The 22,988-nt window shown below is 35.5% G+C and overlaps 1 pseudogene; it reads left to right on the top strand.

Annotated features, from left to right (window-relative positions):
* LOC137756350 (survival motor neuron protein-like) overlaps positions 1-22,390 on the top strand; it is a 171,518-nt pseudogene extending 149,128 nt beyond the window's left edge.
* The last annotated feature ends 598 nt before the right edge of the window (positions 22,391-22,988 follow it).

Below are 22,988 nucleotides of genomic sequence, written 5' to 3'. Positions count from 1 at the left end.
ACAAATTGGAAAAGAAGAAGTAAAACTGTCACTGTTTGCGGATGACATGATACTATACATAGAGAATCCTAAAACTGCCACCAGAAAACTGCTAGAGCTAATTAATGAATACGGTATAGTTGCAGGATACAAAATTAATGCACAGAAATCTCTTGCATTCCTATACACTAATGATGAAAAATCTGAAAGAGAAATTATGGAAACACTCCCATTTACCATTGCAACAAAAAGAATAAAATACCTTGGAATAAACCTACCTAGGGAGACAAAAGACCTATATGCAGAAAACTATAAGACACTGATGAAAGGAATTAAAGATGATACCAACAGATGGAGAGATATACCATGTTCTTGGATTGGAAGAATCAACATTGTGAAAATGAGTATACTACCCAAAGCAATCTACAGATTCAATGCAATCCCTATCAAATTACCAATGGCATTTTTTACGGAGCTAGAACAAATCATCTTAAAATTTGTATGGAGACACAAAAGACCCCGAATAGCCAAAGCAGTCTTGAGGCAAAAAAATGGAGCTGGAGGAATCAGACTCCCTGACTTCAGACTCTACTACAAAGCTACAGTAATCAAGACAGTTTGGTACTGGCACAAAAACAGAAACATAGATCAATGGAACAAGATAGAAAGCCCAGAGATAAACCCACGCACCTATGGTCAACTAATCTATGACAAAGGAGGCAAAGATATACAATGGAGAAAAGACAGTCTCTTCAATAAGTGGTGCTGGGAAAACTGGATAGCTACATGTAAAAGAATGAAATTAGAATACTGCCTAACACCATACACAAAAATAAACTCAAAATGGATTAGAGACCTAAATATAAGACTGGACACTATAAAACTCTTAGAGGAAAACATAGGCAGAACACTCTTTGACATAAATCATAGCAAGATCTTTTTTGATCCACCTCCTAGAGTAATGGAAATAAAAACAAAAATAAACAAGTGGGACCTAATGAAACTTCAAAGCTTTTGCACAGCAAAGGAAACCATAAACAAGACGAAAAGACAACCCTCAGAATGGGAGAAAATATTTGCAAACGAATCAACGGACAAAGGATTAATCTCCAAAATATATAAACAGCTCATTCAGCTCAATATTAAAGAAACAAACACCCCAATCCAAAAATGGGCAGAAGACCTAAATAGACATTTCTCCAAAGAAGACATACAGGCGGCCACGAAGCACATGAAAAGATGCTCAACATCACTAATTATTAGAGAAATGCAAATCAAAACTACAATGAGGTATCACCTCACTCCTGTTAGAATGGGCATCATCAGAAAATCAACAAACAACAAATGCTGGAGAGGGTGTGGAGAAAAGGGAACACTTTTGCACTGTTGGTGGGAATGTAAATTGATGCAGCCTCTATGGAGAACAATATGGAGGTTCCTGTAAAAAAAAAAAAAAAAAACAAAAAAAAAACGTGTTTAGTTTTCAACAAAACATTAAGAGAAATATAAAAATACCAGAACAATACATTTATCTGAAGATTCAGACATGACACAGAGATAGTAATTATAAAATGGAAACTTTAAAATAACTAGTATTAAGTGTTAAGAGTTCTAATGGAAAAAATAGACATCATGCAAGAACAGACGTATAATGTAAGAAGAAATAAGGAAACTTCTTAAGAAAGAATTTAAATAAACAAATAAAATATAGGACAAAGAATTAAGAATGCCTTCAATGGGCTTATCGGTAGACTCAACATGACTGAGCAAATAACCAAGGAAATTGAATATAAATCAATAGAAACTTCCCAATCTGAAACCCAAACAGAAAATAATAGAATTAAACATTCAAGAACTTTGGGCACAATATCAATAAATGTAATATATACATAATCTGAATATCATCTGGAGAAGAAATAGAACCAGGCAAAAGAAATATTTGAAGTAGTAATGACTGCAAACTTCCCGAAATTAATTACAGACATCAAACCACAAATAGAAGAATCTTAGAGAGCACCAAGAAAAATAGCTATTAAAAAACTTACATCTAAGAGCATCATATTCAAAGTTCAGGAAACCAAAGACAAAAACAATATCTTGAAGGAAGCCAGAGGCAGGGAGGGGAAATGCCTTACCTATAGAAGAACAATAAATACAGTGGGCTTCTCATCACAAACCATAAAATCAAGAATAGACTGAAGAATTATTTTAATTGTTGAAAGAAGACATATCAACAACTTAGAATTCTATAACCTGTGAAATTATTCTTCAAAAGTGAAAAAAATTAGAGACTTCATCTTACAAAGAAAAACAGGGAATCTATAATAAATACATTGCTCTACAAGAAATGTTAAAATAAGTGCTTTTCAGGGAGAAGAAAATGGTACAGTCATTAATTAGGTATACCTTGAAAACAAGAAGAATATTAGAGCATGTATAAATAAAGTTAAAGTTTTCTTATTTTTATTGATCTATAAGATAACTGTTTTACAAAAGCAATAACTGTAGCAAACTGTTAGGTTAATGTTGCATATAGACAAGAAGTGGAGAATGCTGAGAGGGGAACAGTGAGTTTTCTGTGTAAGTTGCCTACATTATAGGTGGATGGGTACAGAGGTATGTGAAGTAGACAATAATTGGTTAAAAATGTATACTGGAAAATCTTGATAACTATTTATTAAAAAAATAAGCATGAATGATACATTAAGAGAAGACAACTAATTGAAAAATACAAAATTTTCAATGATAACAAGTCAGAAAACAATGGCAAAGAAAAAAATGAAACAAACAGTAAATGCAATAAATAGAAAATAGTTACAAAGATGGTATATATTAATTCAATTATATCAATAAGCACTTAAATTTGAATGGTCTAAATCCAGCAAGATAAAAACAAACATAATGTTAGACTGGATAAAAAAAATCAAAACAAAAACAAAACCAACTTAATATTGTCTAAAAGAAACATTTTAAATAGAAAGATTGAGATGTAAACAGATAGAGAAAAATAAGCCATGCAAACACAAGTCAAAAGTAATCTGAAGTATCTATATTTATTTCAGATAAAGCAGTGAAGATTATGAAGTATAAAGAGAGTATTACAAAATTATTAAAAGGTCAATTCACCACAAACATATAATAATATTAAATATATATGGATCAAATGACAAAGAATCAAAATGCATGGTATCAGGTCTTACATTTAGGACTTTAATCAATTTTTTAACATCTTTATTGGAGTATAATTGCTTTACAATGGTGTGCTAGTTTAAGCTTTATAACAAAGTAATTCAGCTATACATATAAATATATGCCATATCTCCTCCCTCTTGTGTCTCCCTCCTAACCTCCCTATCCCACACCTCTAGGTAGTCACAAAGCACAGAGCTGATCTCCCTGTGTTATGTGGCTGCTTCCCACTAGCTATCTATTTTACATTTGGTAGTGTATATATGTCCATGCCACTCTCTCACTTCGTCCAGCTTACCCTTCCTACTCCTCGTTTCCTCAAGTCCATTCTCTATGTCTGCATCTTTATTCCTGTCCTGCCCTTAGGTTTGTCAGAACCTTTTTTTTTTTTTTTAGGTTCCATATATATGTGCTGGCATATGGTATTTGTTTTTCTCTTTCTGACTTACTTCACTCTGTATGACAGGCTGTGTCAATCCATCTCACTACAAATAACTCAGTTTTGTTTCTTTTTAGGGCTGAGTAATATTCCATTGTATATATGTGCCACATTTCTTTATCCATTCATCTGTTGATGGACACTTAGGTTGCCTCCATGTCCTGGCTATTGTAAATAGAGCTGAAATGAACAATGTGGTACATGACTCTTTTTGAATTATGGTTTTCTCAGGGTATATGCCAAGTAGTGGGATTGCTGGGTCGTATGGTAGTTCTATTTTTAGTTTTTTAAGGAACCTCCATACTGTTTTCCATAGTGGCTGTATCAGTTTACATTCCCACCAACAGTGCAGGAGGGTTCCCTTTTCTCCACACCCTCTCCAGCATTTCTTGTTTGTAGATTTTCTGATGATGCCCATTCTAACTGGTGTGAGGTGATACATCATTGTAGTTTTGATTTGCATTTCTCTAATGATTAGTGATGTTGAGCATCCTTTCATGTGTTTGTTGGCAATCTGTATATCTTCTTTGCAGAAATATATATTTAGGTCTTCTGCCCATTTTTGGATTGGGTGGTTTGTTTATTTGATATTGAGCTGCATGAGCTGCTTGTAAATTTTGGAGAGTAATCCTTTGTCAGTTGCTTCATTTGCAAATATTTTCTCCCATTCTCAGGGTTGTCTTTTCATCTTGTTTATGGTTTCCTTTGCTGGGCAAAAGCTTTTAAGTTGCATTAGGTCCCATTAGTTTAGTTTTGTTTTTGCTTCTATTTCTCTAGGAGGTGGGTCAAAAAGGATCTTGCTGTGATTTATGTCATAGAACTTTATGACTAGGTTTTCCTCTAAGAGTTTTATAGTTTCTGGCCTTATATTTAGGTCTTTAATCTATTTTGAGTTTATTTTTGTGTATGGTATTAGGGAGGGTTCTAATTTCATTTTTTACATGTAGTTGTACAGTTTTCCCAGCACCACTTATTGAAGAGGCTGTCTTTTCTCCATTATATTCTTGACTATTTTATCAAATATAATGTGACAATATGTGCATGGGTTTATCTCTGGGCTTTCTATCCTTTTCCATTGATCTATATATCTGGTTTTGTGCCAGTACCATACCGTCTTGATGACTGTAGCTTTGTAGCATTGTCTGAAGTCAGAGAGCCTGACTCCTCCAGCTCCATTTTTCTTTCTCAAGATTGCTTTGGCTCTTCAGCATCTTTTGTGTTTGCATCCAAATTGTGAATATTTTTGTTCTACTGTGAAAAATGCCATTTTTAGTTTGATACGGATTACACTGAATCTGTAGATTTCTTTGTGTAGGATAGTCATTTTCACGGTGTTGTCTCTTCCACTCCAAGAACATGGTATGTCTCTATCTGTTTGTATCATCCTTAATTTCTTTCATCAGTGTCTTATACGTTTCTGCATACAGGTCTTTTGTCTCCTTAGGTAGGTTTATTTCTAGGTATTTTATTTTTTTGTTGCAATGGTAAATGCAAGTGTTTCTTTAATTTCTCTTTCAGATTTTTCGTCGTTAGTGTTTAGGAATGCAAGAGATTTCTGTGCATTAATTTTGTATCCTGCTACTTACCAAATGCTTTTATTAGCTCTAGTAGTTTTCTGGTAGCATCTTTAGGATTCTCTATAGTATCATGTCATCTGCAAACAGTAACAGCTTTACTTCTTCCTTGCCTAATTGGATTCTTTTATTTCTTTTTATTCTCTGATTGCTGTGGCTAAACCTTCCAAAACTATGTTGAATAATAGTGATGTTGTGGACAAGCTTGTCTTCTTCCTGATCATAGAGGAAATGACTTCAGTTTTTCACCATTCAGAATGATATTGGCTGTGGGTATGTCATATATGGCCTTTTTTATGTTGAGGTAGGTTCCCTCTATGCCCACTTTCTGGAGAACTTTTATCATAAATGGGTGTTGAATTTTGTCAAAAGATTTTTCTTCATCTATTGAGATGATCATATGGATTTACTCCTTCAGTTTGTTAATATGGTGTAACACATTGTTTGATTTGTATATATTGAAGAATCCTTGCATTCCTGGGATAAACCCCACTTAATCATGGTGTATGATCCTTTTATTGTGCTGTTGGATTCTGTTTGCTAGTAGTTTGTTGAGGATTTTCACATCTATGTTCATCAGTGGCATTGGCTGGTACTTTTCTTTCTTTGTGACATCATTGTCTGGTTATGGTATCATGCTGATGGTGGCCTCGTAGAATGAGTCTGGGAGAGTTCCTCTGTGTGTTATAATTTGGAAGAGTTTAAGAAAGATAGGTGTTAGCTCTTCTCTAAATGTTAGATAGGATTTGCCTGTGAAGCCATTTGGTCCTGGGCTTTTGTTTGTGGGAAGATTTTTAATTACAGTCTCAATTTCAATGCTTGTGATTGGTCTGTTTATATTTTCTATTTCTTCCTGGTTCAGTCTCGGAAGGTTGTGCTTTTCTAAGAATTTGTCCAGTTCTTCCAGGTTATCCATTTTATTGGCATATAGTTGCTTGTGGTAATCTCTCATGATCCTTTTTATTTCTGCAGTGTCAGTTGTTACTTCTCCTTTTCATTTCTAATTCTATTGATTTGAGTTTTCTCCCTTTTTTCTTGATGAGTCTCACTGATGGTTTATCAATTTTGTTTATCTTCTCAAAGAACCAGCTTTTAGTTTTATTGATCTTTGCTATTGTTTCCTTCATTTCTTTTTCATTTACTTCTGATCTGATCTTTATGATTTCTTTCCTTCTGCTAACTTTGGAGTTTTTTTGTTCCTCTTTCTCTAATTGCTTTAGGTGTAAAGTTAGGTTCTTTATTTGAGATGTTTCTTTTTTCTTGAGGTAGGATTGTATTACTATAAACTGCTCTCTTAAAACTGCTTTTGCTGTGTCTCATAGGTTTTGGATTGTTGCGTTTCCTTTGTCATTTATCTCTAGGTGTTTTTTGATTTCCTCTTTGATTTCTTCAGTGATCTCTCGGTTATTTAGTAGCACATTGTTTATTCTACATGGGTTTGTATTTTTTACACTTTTTTCTGTAATTGTTATCTACTCTCATAGCGTTGTGGTCGGAAAAGATACTTGATATGGTTTCAATTTTCTTAAATTTACCAAGGCTTGATTTGTGACCCAAGATATGATCTATCCTGGATAATGTTCCATAAGCACTTAAGAAGAAATTGTATTCTGTTGTTTTTGGATGGAATGTCCTATAAATATCAAGTCCATCTTGTCTAATTTATCATTTAAAACTTGTGTTTCCTTATTTGTTTTCATGTTGGATTATGTGTTCGTTGGTTAAAGTTGGGTGTTATAGTCCCGTACTATGATTTTGTTAGTGTCCATTTCCCCTTTTATGGCTATTAGCATTTGCCTTATGTATTGAGGTGCCACTATGTTGGGTGCATAAATATTTAGAATTGTTTTATCTTCTTGAATTGATCCCTTGATCATTACACAGTGTTCTTCTTTGTCTCTTGTAATAGTCTTTATTCTAAAATCTATTTTGTTTGATATGAGAATTGCTATCCCAGCTTTCTTTTGATTTCCATTTCATGGAATATATTTTTCCATCCCTTCACTTTCAGTCTGTATGTGTCCCTAGGTCTGAAGTGGGTCTCTTGTAGACAGCACATATACAGGTCTTGTTTTTGTGTTCATTCAGCCAGTCTGTCTTTTGGTTGGAGCATTTAATCTATTTACATTTAAGGTAGTTATCGATATGTATGTTCCTATAACCATTTTCTTAATTGCTTTGGGTTTGTTATTGTAGGTCTTTTCCTTCTCTTGTGTTTCCTGCTTGAGAAGTTCTTTTGGCATTTGTTGTAGAGCTGGTTTGGTGGTGCTGAATTCTCTTAGCTTTTGCTTGTCTGTAAAGTTTTAATTTCTCTGTCAAATCTTAATGAGATCCTTGCTGGGTAGAGTAATCTTGGTTGTAGGTTTTTCCCTTTCATCACTTTAACATGTCTTGCCACTCCCTTCTGGCTTGCAGAGTTTCTGATGAAAGATCAGCTGTAAACCTTATGGGGATTCCCTTGTATGTTATTTGTTCTTTTTTCCTTCTGGCTATTACTATTTTTTTTTTGTATTTAATTTTTGGTAGTTTGATTACTATGTGTCTTGGGGTGTTTCTCCTTGGATTTATCCTGGATGGGACTCTTTGCACTTCCTGGAGTTAATTGACTATTTCCTTTCCCATATTAGGGAAATTTTCAACTATAATCTCTTCAAATATTTTCTCAGTCCCTTTCTTTTTCTCTTCTTCTTCTGGGACCCCTATAATTCTAATGTTGGTGCGTTTAATATTGTCCCAGAATTCTCTGAGTATGTCCTCAATTCTTTTCATTCTTTTTTCTTTATTCTGATTTGTAGTAGTTATTTCCACTATTTTATCTTCCAGGTCACTTATCCGTTCTTCTGTCTCAGTTATTCTGCTATTGATTCCTTCTAGAGAATATTTAGTTTCATTTATTGTGTTGTTCATCATTGTGTGTTTGCTCTTTAGTTCTTCTAGGTCCTTGTTAAACGTTTCTTGTATTTTCTCCATTCTATTTCAAAGATTTTGGATCATCTTTACTATCATTCCTCTGAATTCTTTTTCAGGTAGACTGCTTATATCCTTTTCATTTGTTTGGTCTGGTGGGTTTTTACCTTATTCCTTCGTCTGCTGTGTGTTTCTCTGTCTTCTCATTTTGCTTAACATACTGTGTTTGGGGTCTCCTTTTTGCAGGCTGCAGGTTCATAATTCCCATTGTTTTTGGTGTCTTCCCCCAGTGGCTAAGGTTGTTTCAGTGGGTTTTGTAGGCTTCCTGGTGGAGGGGACTCATGCCTGTCTTTTGATGGTTGAGGCTGGGTCTTGTCTTTCTGGTGTGCAGGACCGCATCTGGTAGTGTGTTCTGGGGTTCCTGTGACCTTATTATGATTTTAGGCAGCCTCTCTGCTAATGGGTGGGGTTGTGTCCGTGTCTTGCTAGTTGTTTGGCATAGGTTGTGCAGCACTGTAGCTTGCTCTTCATTGAGTGGAGCTGGTTTTCATCGTTGAGATGCATATCTGTGGGAGAGCTTTCGCTGTTTGATAGTACGTGGAGCTGGGATGTCTCTGGTGATCCAATGTCCTGAACTCAGCTCTCCCTCTTCAGAGGCACCGGCCTGACACCTGGCCAGAACACCAGGACCCTGTCAGCCACATGGCTCAGAAGAAAAGTGAGAACAAAGAAAGAAACAAAGAAAAAAATAATAAAATAAAAATAATAAAAATAAGAAATTTATTGAAAATTAAAAAAAATAAAAATTAATTTTAAAAAAGGAAAGAAAGAAATAAGAGAGCAACCAAACCAAAACACAAATCCACCAATGATAACAAGCACTAAAAGCTATACTTAGAAAAAACAAAAAAACAAAAAAAAACCAGACAGACAGAACCCTAGGACAAATGGTAAAAGCTAAGCTATACAGACAAAATCACACAGAGAAGTATACACATACACACTTACAAAAATAGAAAAAAGGAGAAAAAAATATATATCTTTATATTAGAAAAAAAAAGGAAGAGAGCAACCAAGTCAATAAACAAATCTACCAATAATAATAAACTCTAAACACTAAACTAAGATAAACATAAAACCAGAAACAAATTAGATGCACAAAGCAAACTCCAAGTCTACAGTTGCTCCCAAAGTTCTCTGCCTCAATTTTGGGATGATTCTTTGTCTATTGTGGTATTCCAGAAATGCAAGGTACATCAAGTTGATTGTGGAGATTTAATCCACTGCTCCTGAAGCTGCTGGGAGAAATTTCCCTTTCTCTTCTTTGTTCACACAGCTCCTGGGGTTCACCTTTGGAACTGGCCCTGCCTCTGCATGTCGGTCTCCTGAGGTCGCCTGTTCTTCACTCAGACAGGATGGGATTAAAGTAGCATCTGATTAGAGGGCCCTGGCTCCCTCAGGTCACGGGGAGGGAAGGGTATGGAATGCAGGGCGAGCCTGTGGTGGCAGAGGCCTGTGTGACATTTCAACAGCCTGAGGCATGCTGTGTGTTTTCCCATGGAAGCTGTCCCTGGATTATAGGACCCTGGCAGTGGCGGGATGCACAGGCTCCCTGAAGGGGACATGTGGATAGTGACCTGTGCTTGCACACAGGCTTCTTGTTGGCTGCAACAGCAGCCTTAGCCTTTCATGACCGTCTCTGGTGTCCACGTTGATAGCTGCAGCTCACACAGTTGTCTGGAACTGAGTTAGGCGGTGCTCTGAATCTCCTCTCCTTGTGTCCCCTGAAACAATGGTCTTTTGCCTCTTAGGCTGTTCCAGACATTTTCCCAGACTCCCTCCCAGCTAGCTGTGGTGCACTAGTCCCCTTCAGGTTGTGTTCACAGAGCCAACCCCAGTCCTCTCCCTGGGATCAGATCTCCGAAGCCAGAGCCTCAGCCCCCACCTGTCACAGCAGCTGAACAGACAAGCCTCTCAAGCTGGTGAGTGCTGGTTGGCACTGATCTTCTGTGTGGTAATGTCTCCACTTTGCCGTCTGCACCCCTATTGCTGTGCTCTCCTCAGTGGCTCTGTAGCTTCCCTCCCCCACCCCCCAGTCTCCACCAGTGAAGGGGCTTCCTAGTGTGTAGAAACGTTTCCTCCTTCACAGCTCCCTCCCAGAGGTGCAGGTCCCATCCGTGTTCTTTTTTCTCTGTTTTTTTCTTTTGCCCTACAGAGGTACATGTGGAGTTTCTTGCCTTTTGGGAAGTCTGAGGTCTTCTGCCAGCGTTCAATAGGTGTTCTGTAGGAGTTGTTCCACATGTAGACGTATTTCTAATGTATTTGTGGGGAGGAAGGTGATCTCCACGTCTTACTCCTCCACCATCTTGAAGGTCTCTCTCTTTAATCCATTTTGAGTTTACTTTTGTGTATGGTGAAGCAACCTAAATGTCAATTGACAGATGAATGGATAAAGAAGATGTGGTACATATATGCAATGGGATATTACTAAGCCATTAAAAAGAATGAAATAATGTCATCTTCAGCAACATGGATGGACCTAGAGATTATCATACTTAGTGAAGAAAGTCAGACAGATAAAGTTGAATATCATATGATATTGCTTATATGCAGAATCTGAAAAAGATGATACAAATGAACTTATTTACAAAACAATAACAGACTCACAGACTTAGAAAACAAACTTATGGTTACCAAAGGGGAAATGTTGGGGGGGGGTCGAGGAGGTATAAATTGGGAGTTTGGGATTGACATGTACACACTACTATATTTAAAATGGATAACAAATAAGGACCTACTGTATAGCACAGGGTACTCTGCTCAATATTATGTAGCAACCCAAATGGGGAAATAATTCAAGAAAGAATAGATACATGTATATTTATAACTGAATCACTTTGCTGTACACCTGAAACTAACACAACATTTTTCATCAAGTATACTCCAATATAAAATAAAAAGTTAAAAAATAAAAGGCTGATAGTAAAGAAAACCTTGACCAGAATTGGAGAGAATAAGCTAATCTCAAGTTTTGGAAGCCTGGACTCTAGGGACATATTTCCCTTAAGGGCATTTTCCAATCCCAAAATAAGTGATGGAAAAGCTAACCAATGTTTGACAGTTTTGTGTGGCTCAGGGGAAAATAATTTGAAGCCCTGAGCCTCTCAAATGTAGAAAAATGTCTAATAAACTCTCTACTATTTCATGTGGGAAAAAAAAGCTACCTTTTTTCCTTTTCCTGCCAGAAGAACAAGGGGATTTTTCTCCAGTCTTCACTGTAAGAATCTGATAGGACACCTGAAACTAACAGAACATTGTTCATCAACTGTACTCCAATATAAAATAAAATTTTTAAAAATGCATTAATAAAAATGATGGAACTTCAAGGAGAAATAGGCAAATCTACTATTATAGTTGGAGAGTGCAACACCCCTTTCTGAGTAATTGATAGATTCAGACGGCAGAATTTCAGTACAGATAAAAATGACAGTAAGAGCACTCACCATCAACATGACCCATTGATATTTATAGAATCTTCCATCCAGCAACAACAGAATACATATTCTTCTCAAATTCAAATCTAACTGTCACCATAGTACACCACAATTTGGGGTATAAATGCACCTTAACAAATTTAAAAAAAATACAAATCATAACAAATATGTTCTGAGAAAAGTGTAATTAGGTTAGAAATTAATAACTGAAACTTGAAAAATCCCAAAATATTAGAAGATTAAGAAACACTCTTTTTTTCTTATTCTGTTTTTAAATTTTTATTGGAGTATAGTTGATTTACAATTTTGTGGCACTTTTAAGTAACAGATAATTTAAATATGTCTCAAGAGAAATTAAAAATATTTCAAACTAAATGTAAATGAAAACTGATTTGTCAAAATTTGTGAGGTGATTCCCACTTCCAACATGGCAACATAAGAATCTGCACAGACTGCTGTCCTACAAAACTAGATTAATGTATTAAGAAAAAAAAACACCCAAGTATTTGAGATGAATGTCTTTGAAGTGAATTCCTCAGTAACCAAAAGCTTAATATCAGCCCTTTATATTATAATCAAAAATATTTTTGTCAAGCACTTACATTAGACACAAACATAATTTTTTAAAAGCAATTTTATGTTCACAGAAATACTCCATGGAAATTGCAATTTCCATATACTAATATTTCCCCTACAAGAATTCCTCAATTGTAACAATTGATAAACAAACACTGATACATTATTATTAACTGATGTCCATAGTTTACATTAGGATGTAATATATATATAACCAATATATAATGTCGTTTCCACCATTTGAGTTTCACTGCACTAAACAACTCCAATGCTCCACTTACTCATCCCTTCTTTCTCTGCCTGAACAAAACCCCACTCATCTTTCTACTGTTTTCATAGATTCGTCTTTACCAGAATATTTTATATTTGGAGTCATGCACTATGTAGACTTGTCAGACTTGATTCTTTCAATTGTGAATATGAATTTAGCATTCTTCCATGTCTTTACATGACTTGATAATGCAATTATTTTTATTGCTGAATAATATTACATCGTATGGATGAAGCACAGTTTGCTTATCCATTCACCTATTGCCATAAATTTTGGATGATTCTAGTTTTTGGCAATTATTAAAAAAAAAAGCTATAAACATTTTTGTGCAGGTTTTTGTGTGGATGTAAGTTTTGAACTCTTTCATGTAAATACCAGGCAACAAGATTGCTGGATCATATGGTAAAATTATGTTTATTTTTGTAAAAATCTGCCATGCTGGCTTCCCAAATTGCTGAACTGTTTTGCATTCCCAGTAGCAACAGTTAAGTGTTTCTGCTGTTCCACATCTTCACCAGCATATGGCATTGTCAATATCTTCTATTGTAGCCATTCTAATAGGTGTGTAGTGGTATCACTTTGTTATTTTAATTTGAATTTTTCTAATGAGATATTTTAAGCAGCTTTTTTTCTGCTTTGAATGTTTTTACTATGTTTGATTTGGAGAATATGACAATTTCTGTTTATTTTCTGTGAATTAATATTTGTATTCTTTACCTATTTTTATTATGGATTATTCCATTTTTGTTCCAATTGTTACTGATTTTTTAAGAAGCTTTATTATTTAGAGCAGTTTAATTTTCACAGAAAATTGAGTGGAAAGTAGAGAGAGTTCCCATATACCCCCCATTCCCATTCATACATAGCCTCACTCGTTATTAACATCCCCCACCTGACTGGTACTCTTGTTAAAAATGATGATCTTACACTGACACATCATTATCACCCAAAATCCATGGTTTACATTAGGATTCACTCTTGATGATGTACATTCTATGGATTTAGACACATTTATAATGGCATATGTCCACCATTATAGTATCATATAGAGAAGTTTCACTGCCCTAAAAATCCTCTGTGCTCTGCAAATTCAGGCGTCCCTTATCCTTAACCCCTGGCAACCACTAATATTTTTACTGTCTCCATAGTTTGTCTTTTCTAGAATGTCACGTAGTTAGAATCATACAGTGTGTAGCCTTTCCAGATTGGCTTCTTTCATTTAGTAATATGCATTTAAGTTTCCTCTCTGTCTTTTTCATGGCTGAATAGCTCATTTCTTTTTAGTGCTGAATAATATTCCATTGTCTAATGTATCATAGTTTCTCCATACATCTAATGAAGGACATCTTGGCTGCTTCCAAGTTTTGACAATAATGATTAAAGCTGCTATAAACAAACATCCATGTGTAGGTTTTTGTGTGGACATAAGTTTGCAAGTTCTTTGGGTAAATACCAAGGAGGGTAATAGTTGTATCATATGGTAAGAGCATGCTTAGTTTTTTTAAGAAACTGTCAAACTTTTTCCCAAAGTGGCTGTACCATTTTGCATTTCTACCAGTAATGAATGACAGTTCCTGTTGCTCACACCCTGACCAGCATTTGGTGCTGACAGTTGTCTTAGTTTGTCCAGGCTGCTATAACTAAATACCATAGAAGGAGTAGCTTGAAACAACAGAATATTATTTCTCACAATTACACAGGTTAGGAAGTCAAAGATCAAGTTACCAGCATGTTCAGGTGAGGGCTTGCTTCCTGGTTCATAGCCAGCAACTTGTTGCTGTTTCCTCACATGGTGGTAGGGGCTAAGGAAATTGATGGGATCTCTTTTGTAAGAGTATGAAGTCCATTTATGACAGCACCACAGTTATGACTTAATCATCTCCCCAAAGCTCCCACCTACTCATACCTTTGAAAAATATCTATATCTATATCATCTATATCTATATCTATATCTATCTATCTAAATAAACAAATAAATATATAAATAAAACCTTTGAGGTTTGGGATTTCAATACATAAATTTTGGGAGAACACAAATATACAGACCATAACATCAGTGTTCTGGATTTCAACCATCCTAATAGGTGTGTTGTGGTATCACATTGTTGTTCTAATTTGCATTTCACTAATGACATATGATTTGGAATATTTAAAATGCTTATTTGTCACCTGTATATCTTTTTTGTAGAGCTGTCTGTTTAGGACTCTTGCCCATTTTTTAATCAGGTTGTTCATGTTCTTATTGTTGAGTTTAAGAATTCTTTGTATATTTTGGGTAACAGTCTTTTATCAGATGTGCTTGTAAATATTTTCTCCCAGTCTGTGCCTAGTTGCTTTTTGTTTTTTTTTTTAAATAATCTTGACAGTGTCTTTCATCAAGCTGAAGTTTTATATTTTACTGAATTCCAGTTTATCAATTCTTTTTTTTCATGGATAATGTCTTTGGAATTATATAAAAGTCATCACCAAACAAGGCCAAGGTCATCTAGATTTTGTCCTATTATCTTCTAGGAGTTTTATAGTTTTGTGTTCTACATTTAGGTCTGTGATCCTTTTTGAGTTAATTTTTGTGAAGAGTGAGTGAAGAATGTAAGGTCTATGTCTACATTTTTTTTTTTTTTTTGGCAAGTGAACATCCAGTTGTTCTTAAAGCTTAAGTGAGTCTCTTGTAGGCAGCATATAGTTGGGTCTTGTTTATTTTTATCCATTTAGCTACTCTATACTAGAATTTAGTCTATATATAAAAGTATATAATAATTACATATAAAATAATTATTGATAGGTAAGAATTTACTAATGCCATCTTAGTTGTTTTCTGGCTATTTTGTAAATTCCTTGCTTCCTTCTTCCTCTCCTATTGTCTTCCTTTGTGAATAAATAATTTTCCAAAGTGGTATGCTTTGATATTGTTGCTTTTGTCTTTTGTGTATATACTGTAGGTTTTTGTTTATAGTTCCCTTGAGACTTACATAGACTATTATAGTCTGCTTTAAGCTAATGATAACTTAACTGCTATCACATACAAAATCTCTACCCTTTACTCCCTTTGTTCCTTTGGTGGTATCATAATTCCCTGATTCTTCATAAATCCTGTATACTTGCATAGGTACCTACACATTTGAAGAAGCAGTAACCTGTTCCAGATTTTATGTCCTGACTTTTGTCAATAAAAAGCCTTTACCTGCATGTGGTGGCATGCTGGAGTATGCTGTAAACCTGGGTTTGGTAGTGTAAGATGCCAAGTGCAGAGTCATTTGGTGGATCCAAGTCCAGAGGAGATGTTTTATGGGTCAGGTCACTGCAGTCCACAACATTGACAATTTCATGATCCTTGGAAAGAACTACATGGGATTTGCAGTGGCTGCAAGGACTGTTGGGATCCTCAACTGCATCTCCAGATACAACAGCTAAGAATTAGTTCAGGCAGTGGTATTGGCTGAAACTACGGGTGTGCACATACCTGGCTATAGGTGGAAGCTGCGGTTGCCTGTGTGGTGGCAGAAGCCGGCTGCAGACAAAATGTAGTGGCAAGGGCATTGGAAAATAGCAGGGGCTGGGGCCAACTGAAGGCACACTAGAAGCCCAGGCTGTTGTCATGCACTTGTGTGGTTGCAAGGGCTAGTGGCAGGAACACTCGTGATAGTTGAGATTAGTGATGGGGGTCAGGTCTATGGCATGCAGGTACACAGGTGCAGGGGCTAACCACAAGTGCAAGCATAGCCGTAAGGTCAGCTGAGGGGGTCTAGTCTGGAGTCTTGCACATGCACAGTGACAGAGGCTGGAGCTGGCTGCCAGTGTGGGTCCTGGCCTGTGGCAAGAGGGATGAGGGAAAGTGGTGAGGACTTGGGCAGCTGGTGTCTGAAAACATGAAAACATTTGAAGGAAAACTTCAGCATAGTGGTCTGTGGTGGCTGTGCTGGCCATTGGTTTCTTGTATAGTAAAATCTGCTGGGATTCTCTACAGGGCAGCCTGTGGGGTCCATAATGAGGTCTTCAGTGATGAGTTCTGGAGGGGTCTACAGCATCTGCAAGTGTTGTTGAGGTCCTCAGCCACTGAGTGGCCAATTCTGATAGTCCCTGCCCTTCTTGTTTGTTCCTTATCATTTCTAGATGTCTCAGTTTTGCTGGTCTCTGTACCAGGTAAAACAAAATGAGTCCTTCTTGCAGTGCCCCAAAAAACCAGGAAAGTTGGTCATTCATCCCATTCTCCTTTTCCCAGTGAGGGAAACTCTTTTGGGCTGGGTAGTTCCCTCTTGGTGCTGAACAGTGATAGCCTGGGGATGGAATGATGCAGGAAAAATAGTACTCCTCTTTCTACTCCTTTTGTAAGGTTATTATCAGTGTTTAGGGGTTTTTTTTTTGTTTTGTTTTTGTTTTTTCTACTACATTGCTAAAGATTCCTAGGTGAACTGCTGAGCTCTCCCAGAGCATTTTTGTTCATGGATAGCTGTCTAATTGTTAATCTTTATGGGAGAATGAAAGCTGGGATCTCCTACTCTGCTATCTGGTGATGTCACTTCACTCCTCATTTATTTATTTATTCAATCATTTATATGACTATAGACTCATGGATATTTATTTTGTACTCTTGGTTATAATCTCACACTATACTTTCCTAAAAGTATTCCAGCTTTGACCATTGGCAAATGTTTTGATTGCCTTCTATATGCATTTGGCAGATTTCAACATTATGGATTCTTTTTATCTACGTATCTATCTATGTATGTATCTATCTATGTATCTGTCTATCTACCTACCTATTCTTTTTTTTTTTTCTTTTTAATCTTGAGTGCTTTCTTATTTTCTAGTACTAAAGATGCTCCAGGCTCATCTCATATATTACCTGCTTCAGTCCTAGAATCACCAGTTTCACCAAGAAGTCCTTGTTCCTTTTATTGGAGAATGGTATTAGAAGCCAAAATTTGGATGCTAACTTTTCTCCTTGCTACAGAAGGGTCCTCATTTCCAGGCCCTCTCAGGTGATATATAAAACAAATAAATATACATATATAATAACTTGTGTATATACACATATCTCAATCGCTATATCTGTCTATCTTTATCTGTATCAGTATTAAGCTACACATGTGTTCATACTGATGTATCCAACTCAAATTCATTATCACAATCATTATTCTAGGCTGCTCCACTTATTCATCTGCAACTTCCCACTCCACAATACATGGATGGTGGATTTAATTTATTTATTTATTTATTCATGGCTGTGTTGGGTCTTTCTTTTCTGTACAAGGGCTTTCTCCAGTTGCGGCAAGCAGGGGCCACTCCTCATCGCGGTGCGCGGGCCTCTCACTATCGTGGCCTCTCCTGTTGCGTGCGGAGCACGGGCTCCAGACGCGCAGGCTCAGTAATTGTGGCTCACGGGCCTAGTTGCTCCGCGGCATGTGGGATCCTCCCAGACCAGGGCTCGAACCCGTGTCCCCTGCATTGGCAGGCAGATTCCCAACCACTGCGCCACCAGGGAAGCCCTGGATGGTGGATTTTAAATTGTTAACCTCAACATCATGGGAAAAATATTTTTTCAACTAAAGTGCTTATGTGCGCTTCTGTTTGTCTTCAGTCTTACAGATTCCACTAATTTTCAGAATGACTTGAGTTAGTACCTTTTCCTTCCAAACATTTCAGTAATTTCACATATCTGTAGTAAAGTTAGATAGCTATACTACATTCTATAATGCTGTGATTCTCAAAACTCCTAAGTAATTTTTTATAACTTGGATACATTGTCATTCTTTGTGCTATAAATTTTTATGTGTTTAAAAAAAATTATATTGTCAAATATCCACCATTAAAGCTTCATGCAGAATGCTTTTACTGCCTAAAATTACCCCTCTGCTTCCCCTCTTCAACCTTTCCTCCATCTGAACCCCATGCAACTAATGATTTTATCGACATTATAGTTTTGCCTTTTTCCAGAGCATTTTATAATTGAAATCTAGCAGTATGTAGAATATTCAGACTGATTTTTTTCACTTAGCAATATGTATTTGCAACTCATCCATGTATTTTCAGTGCTTAATGGCTCATTTGTTTTTACCACTGAATGACATTCCATTGTATCCATGAATCACAGTTTATCCACTGATATATTAAAGGACATCTTGGAGGCTTTTGGTTCCAGCAATTATGTACTGTGTATAAACATATGCATAAAGCTGCTATACACATCAATATAATTTTTTTGTATGGGCATACATTTTTAAATCAATTGGGTAAATATCTAGAAATGCAAGTGCTGGATTATATGGTGTATTAGGGTTCTCCAGAGAAACAGAATCAATTGGGGTTGTTTCTGTTTCTCAGGAGAACCCTAATCTATTAAAAAATAGATTATATATAATATACTCATCATTAAATATATATTATATATAATATACATAACTGTTACATATATATTTATTTATTATAAGAAATTGGTTAATGTGATTATAGAGTCTGAGAATTCCAAACTCAATAAAGGCAATGGAGTAGTGCCAGTCCTAATCCAGAGACCTGAGAACCAGGAGAGCCAATGGTGTATGTTTCAGTGTGGGTCTGAATCCAAAGGTAGAGGAAGACTGATGTCCCAACTCAAAGATAATCAGTTACTATAAACAGCAAAAAGAAACCAGGCTACGCCTGCAACACATCACTTGGAAATCTCATCAGCTAAATATCCAAGTTCATCGCTTACAAATCTTACCACACAGTTGTAGGACACAATTCAGTTAAGCATTCTGCCACTACATAAAAAGAGCTACCTTACCTCTAGTTTCTAAAGCATTTTTATTTATGTCTGATACCTCACCAGCAGTGCCTTTAACATTCATATTTATGCATCATTCTGTTATGATAATATATGTATTCTCTAAGATGATATATATGTCCTCTTCTATGTTTCTCACTTCCTTCTCAGCCCTCACCAGCAACACTTTTAATATACAAATTTCTACCAACATTATATTTAAGGCAAGGTGGGATTTTTATATCAAGCACTTCAAAATTCTTCCAGACCCTGGAAATATCCAATTCCTGAGCCACTTCCATAATTTCAGTTATTTGTTAGAGTAGCACCCCAATTTCAGGTACCAACATCTGTGTTATTTTCCTGTGGCTGCTGTATCAAATTACCAAAAACTTGCTGTCTTAAAACAAGAAAAATTAGTTTTCTTGTAGTTCTGGAAGCCAGAAATCAAAAATCAGGATCACTGGACTTAATTCAAAGTGTCATCAGGGGATAATATTCCTTACTTCTCCCAGTCAAACAATTAAGAAGTCAAAAATTTATTTATAACTATTATAAACTACTGGGAAAATGAGTTTTTAAGAATAGCCTATAAAACTTTGATTCCAAAGAAAAATAATGGGTAAGGAGAGCTAATTACCTTATTTTTTGTGGCTAGTTATATAAACATAAAATTTACCATTTTAACCATTCTTAACTATACATTTTAGTGGCATTATGTATATTCACATTGTTGTGCAAGAAATACCACCATCCATTTTCAGAACTTTTTCTTCTTCCCAAACTGTGACTAATTCTGTTTCCATGAAACAATTCCCCATTCCCCACCTCCCAGTGCCTGTTAGCCACTGTTCTCCTTTCTGTCTCCATGAATTAACTAATCTAGGTAACTTAGTAATTGAAATCATACAGTATCTGTCCTTTTATGACTGGCATATTTTACTCACCATAATGTCTTCAAGGTTCATCCATGTTGCAGCATGTGTCAGAATTTTCTTCCTTTTTAAGACTGAATAATATTCCATTGTATGTATATGCCACATTTTGTTTATCCACTCATCTGTTAATGGACATTTAGGTTATTTCCACCTTTTAGCTATTGTGAGTAATGTTGCTATAAACAATAGTTTACAAATTTCTGTTTGCATCTTTAGTTTCAATTCTTTTGAGTATAAACTCAGAAGTAGAATTTCTGGATCATATTGTAATTTTATGCATAAATTTTTAAATAATGGATTACCTTATTGAAAGTTATATTGTATTTGCTTGTTATGAAACTTCAACAAAAATATTTAGAATTTACTGAAATATAAATACTCAATGTGATAGAATAGACACAAATGGAAACTGGAATTTTATTTGCTAAAGAAGCCCTTCAAATCAGTGGGGAAAATTTAGTCAATACATGGTGTCAAAACATAAATTCTATTTAGAACAAAGAAGGATCCCTATTTCATCATTCACATCAAAGTAAATGCCAGATTAAGTAAATATTTAAATAAAATATTTGACACCTTTCGATTACTTGACAAAAACCTACAAGTGAATTTCTGGATAACCTTGTAGAGAATGCCCTTCTAGGAATATGAGATGCACATTATCAATGTTAACTAATATCTGATTATAATCTTCTTTTGGCTACACAGTAGGGTTTCAATTCCCTTATATTTTGAATTTAGGAGTGACCTTGGGAATTATTTCAACTAGAAAATGTGGGTGATGATAGCAATTTAAAGGCTTATTTGATTTTCAATATATTAAGAATTGGAGAGAAGATTCTTTGTTTCTGCCATGTGTCTAGTGGTTGGATTTTCCCTGCTGTGGTTCACTCTTTACTGTGTCTCTGTGTACTTATTAGAATATAGCTGTAACATTTATTCTTAGGTGTGGGTTTGGTTTGTCTAAAGAAAAGTGCATTATAAATTTTGATGGAAATAACCAAGTAGCCCTCAAAAAAACTGCATCAATAAGTCTGATAGATAAATTAAAAAGCACTTTAAAATAGGAAAGTAAAGCATAATTTCAAATTACTCATTAGTCAAATAAACACAATAGAAATTTTAAATTAATTTAAAATAAATGATAATTAAAATAATATATATCAAAATTTGTGAATTGTAACTAAAAAATATGCCAAGGTATAATGTATAGACTAATGCTTGTACTAGAAAATAAGAAATTAAGCATACAACTCATGACAATAGAAACAGAACAACAGCAAAACTCAAGGAAAATGGAGTAAAGTATATAAAAACAATTAGAGAAAAAATAAAGAAAAATGAAATAAAAATAAGAAGGTAAAAAAAGACCCTAAACTGAAGCTTTGAACAGACTAACAAAATATAAAATTTAAAAAACAAACAAAACACCAGGAGGTCGTGGCAAAGGCATCCCAGAGCAGGAAGACCCAATGTTATTCCAGTGTAGCAAAGGACAGAGTGATGATTCTGACATTTGGGATGATACAGCAGTGATAAAAGCTTATGATAAAACCATGGCTCCATTTAAGCACACTTTAAAGAATGGTGATATTTCTGAATCTTCAGATAAACCAAAAGGCACACCTAAAAGAAAACCTGGTTAGGAGAATAAAAGCCAAAATAAGAATACCACAACTCTCTTGAAGCAGTGGAAAGTAGGTGACAAACGTTCTGCTGTTTTGTCAGAAGACAGCTGCGTTCACACAACTAACATTGCTTCAGTTGATTTTAAGAGAGAAACTTGTATTGTGGTTTACACTAGATATGGAACTAGGGAGGAGCAAAATCTGTCTGATTTACTTTCCCCAACCTCTGAAGTAGCTAATAATATAGAACAGAATATGCAAGAGACTGAAAATGAAAGTCAAATTTTGACATATGAAAGTGAGAACTCCTCCAGGTCTGCTGGAAATAAACCAAATAATATCAAGTCAAAAGCTGTTCCATGAAAGTCTTCTCTCTCTCCACCTCATTCTCCCATGACAGCATCAAGACGTGGCCCAGGAAAGCAAATCAACCACCATCACCACCACCACTCTCCCTATCATGCTGGCTGCCTCCATTTCCTTCTGGGCCACAAATAATTCCTCCATCACTTCTCATATGTCCAGATTCTCCTGATGATGCTGATGCTTTGGGAAATAAGCTAATCTCCTGATACATGACTGAATATCATACTGGTTACTCTATGGGTTTCACACAAAATCAGAAAGAAATAAGGTGCTCACATTTTAATTAAGGAGTAATTCATAGAGTGTTCGTTAATAGATGCAGCTCTCTCCCAAGAAGAACGGTATTTTTATGTGCCTTGGTCCATGTGAACAAAAGTTTCATTATTTTCATCATAAACACTTGGTTGGGTGGCACAATCATCTGCATTTGCCCTTATTGCATGTTACTCATGCTAAATAATCAACCAGGTATTTTTAGGTATTAATCAGTTTGAATAACTGAACAATGAAAATGTGAGTTATTAAAAGAAAATCAAGGACACATATAGTTCAGAAAAGTCAATCTGTCAGGCTTGTGTAACTTTCTTAGTATGTTAAAATTTTTATTAATGTACTTAAAAATAAATAATAAATCTTTAAGTAAAACCACCTTTCATCAAAATCATTAAGAAAAAAATAAAAGGAAAAACAGTATGAAAAATATAAGAGAAGCAGGGGAATGGCCAAGATGGCAGAACAGGAAGACCCTGAGCTCACCTCCTCCCATAGGCACACCAAAATTGCAACTATTAACTGAGAAACTGTCTATGAGAACAACCTAAGCACTAGCAGAAAATATTTTTGACAGCTAAAGATAAAAAGAAGAAACCACAATGAGACAAGTAA

The sequence above is a fragment of the Eschrichtius robustus genome, chromosome X (assembly GCF_028021215.1).
Source record: "Eschrichtius robustus isolate mEscRob2 chromosome X, mEscRob2.pri, whole genome shotgun sequence".
In the NCBI taxonomy this organism is placed as follows: Eukaryota; Metazoa; Chordata; class Mammalia; order Artiodactyla; family Eschrichtiidae; genus Eschrichtius; species Eschrichtius robustus.
Note: the sequence above shows the minus strand (reverse complement) of the source record. Positions and strands in the feature narration are given on the sequence as shown.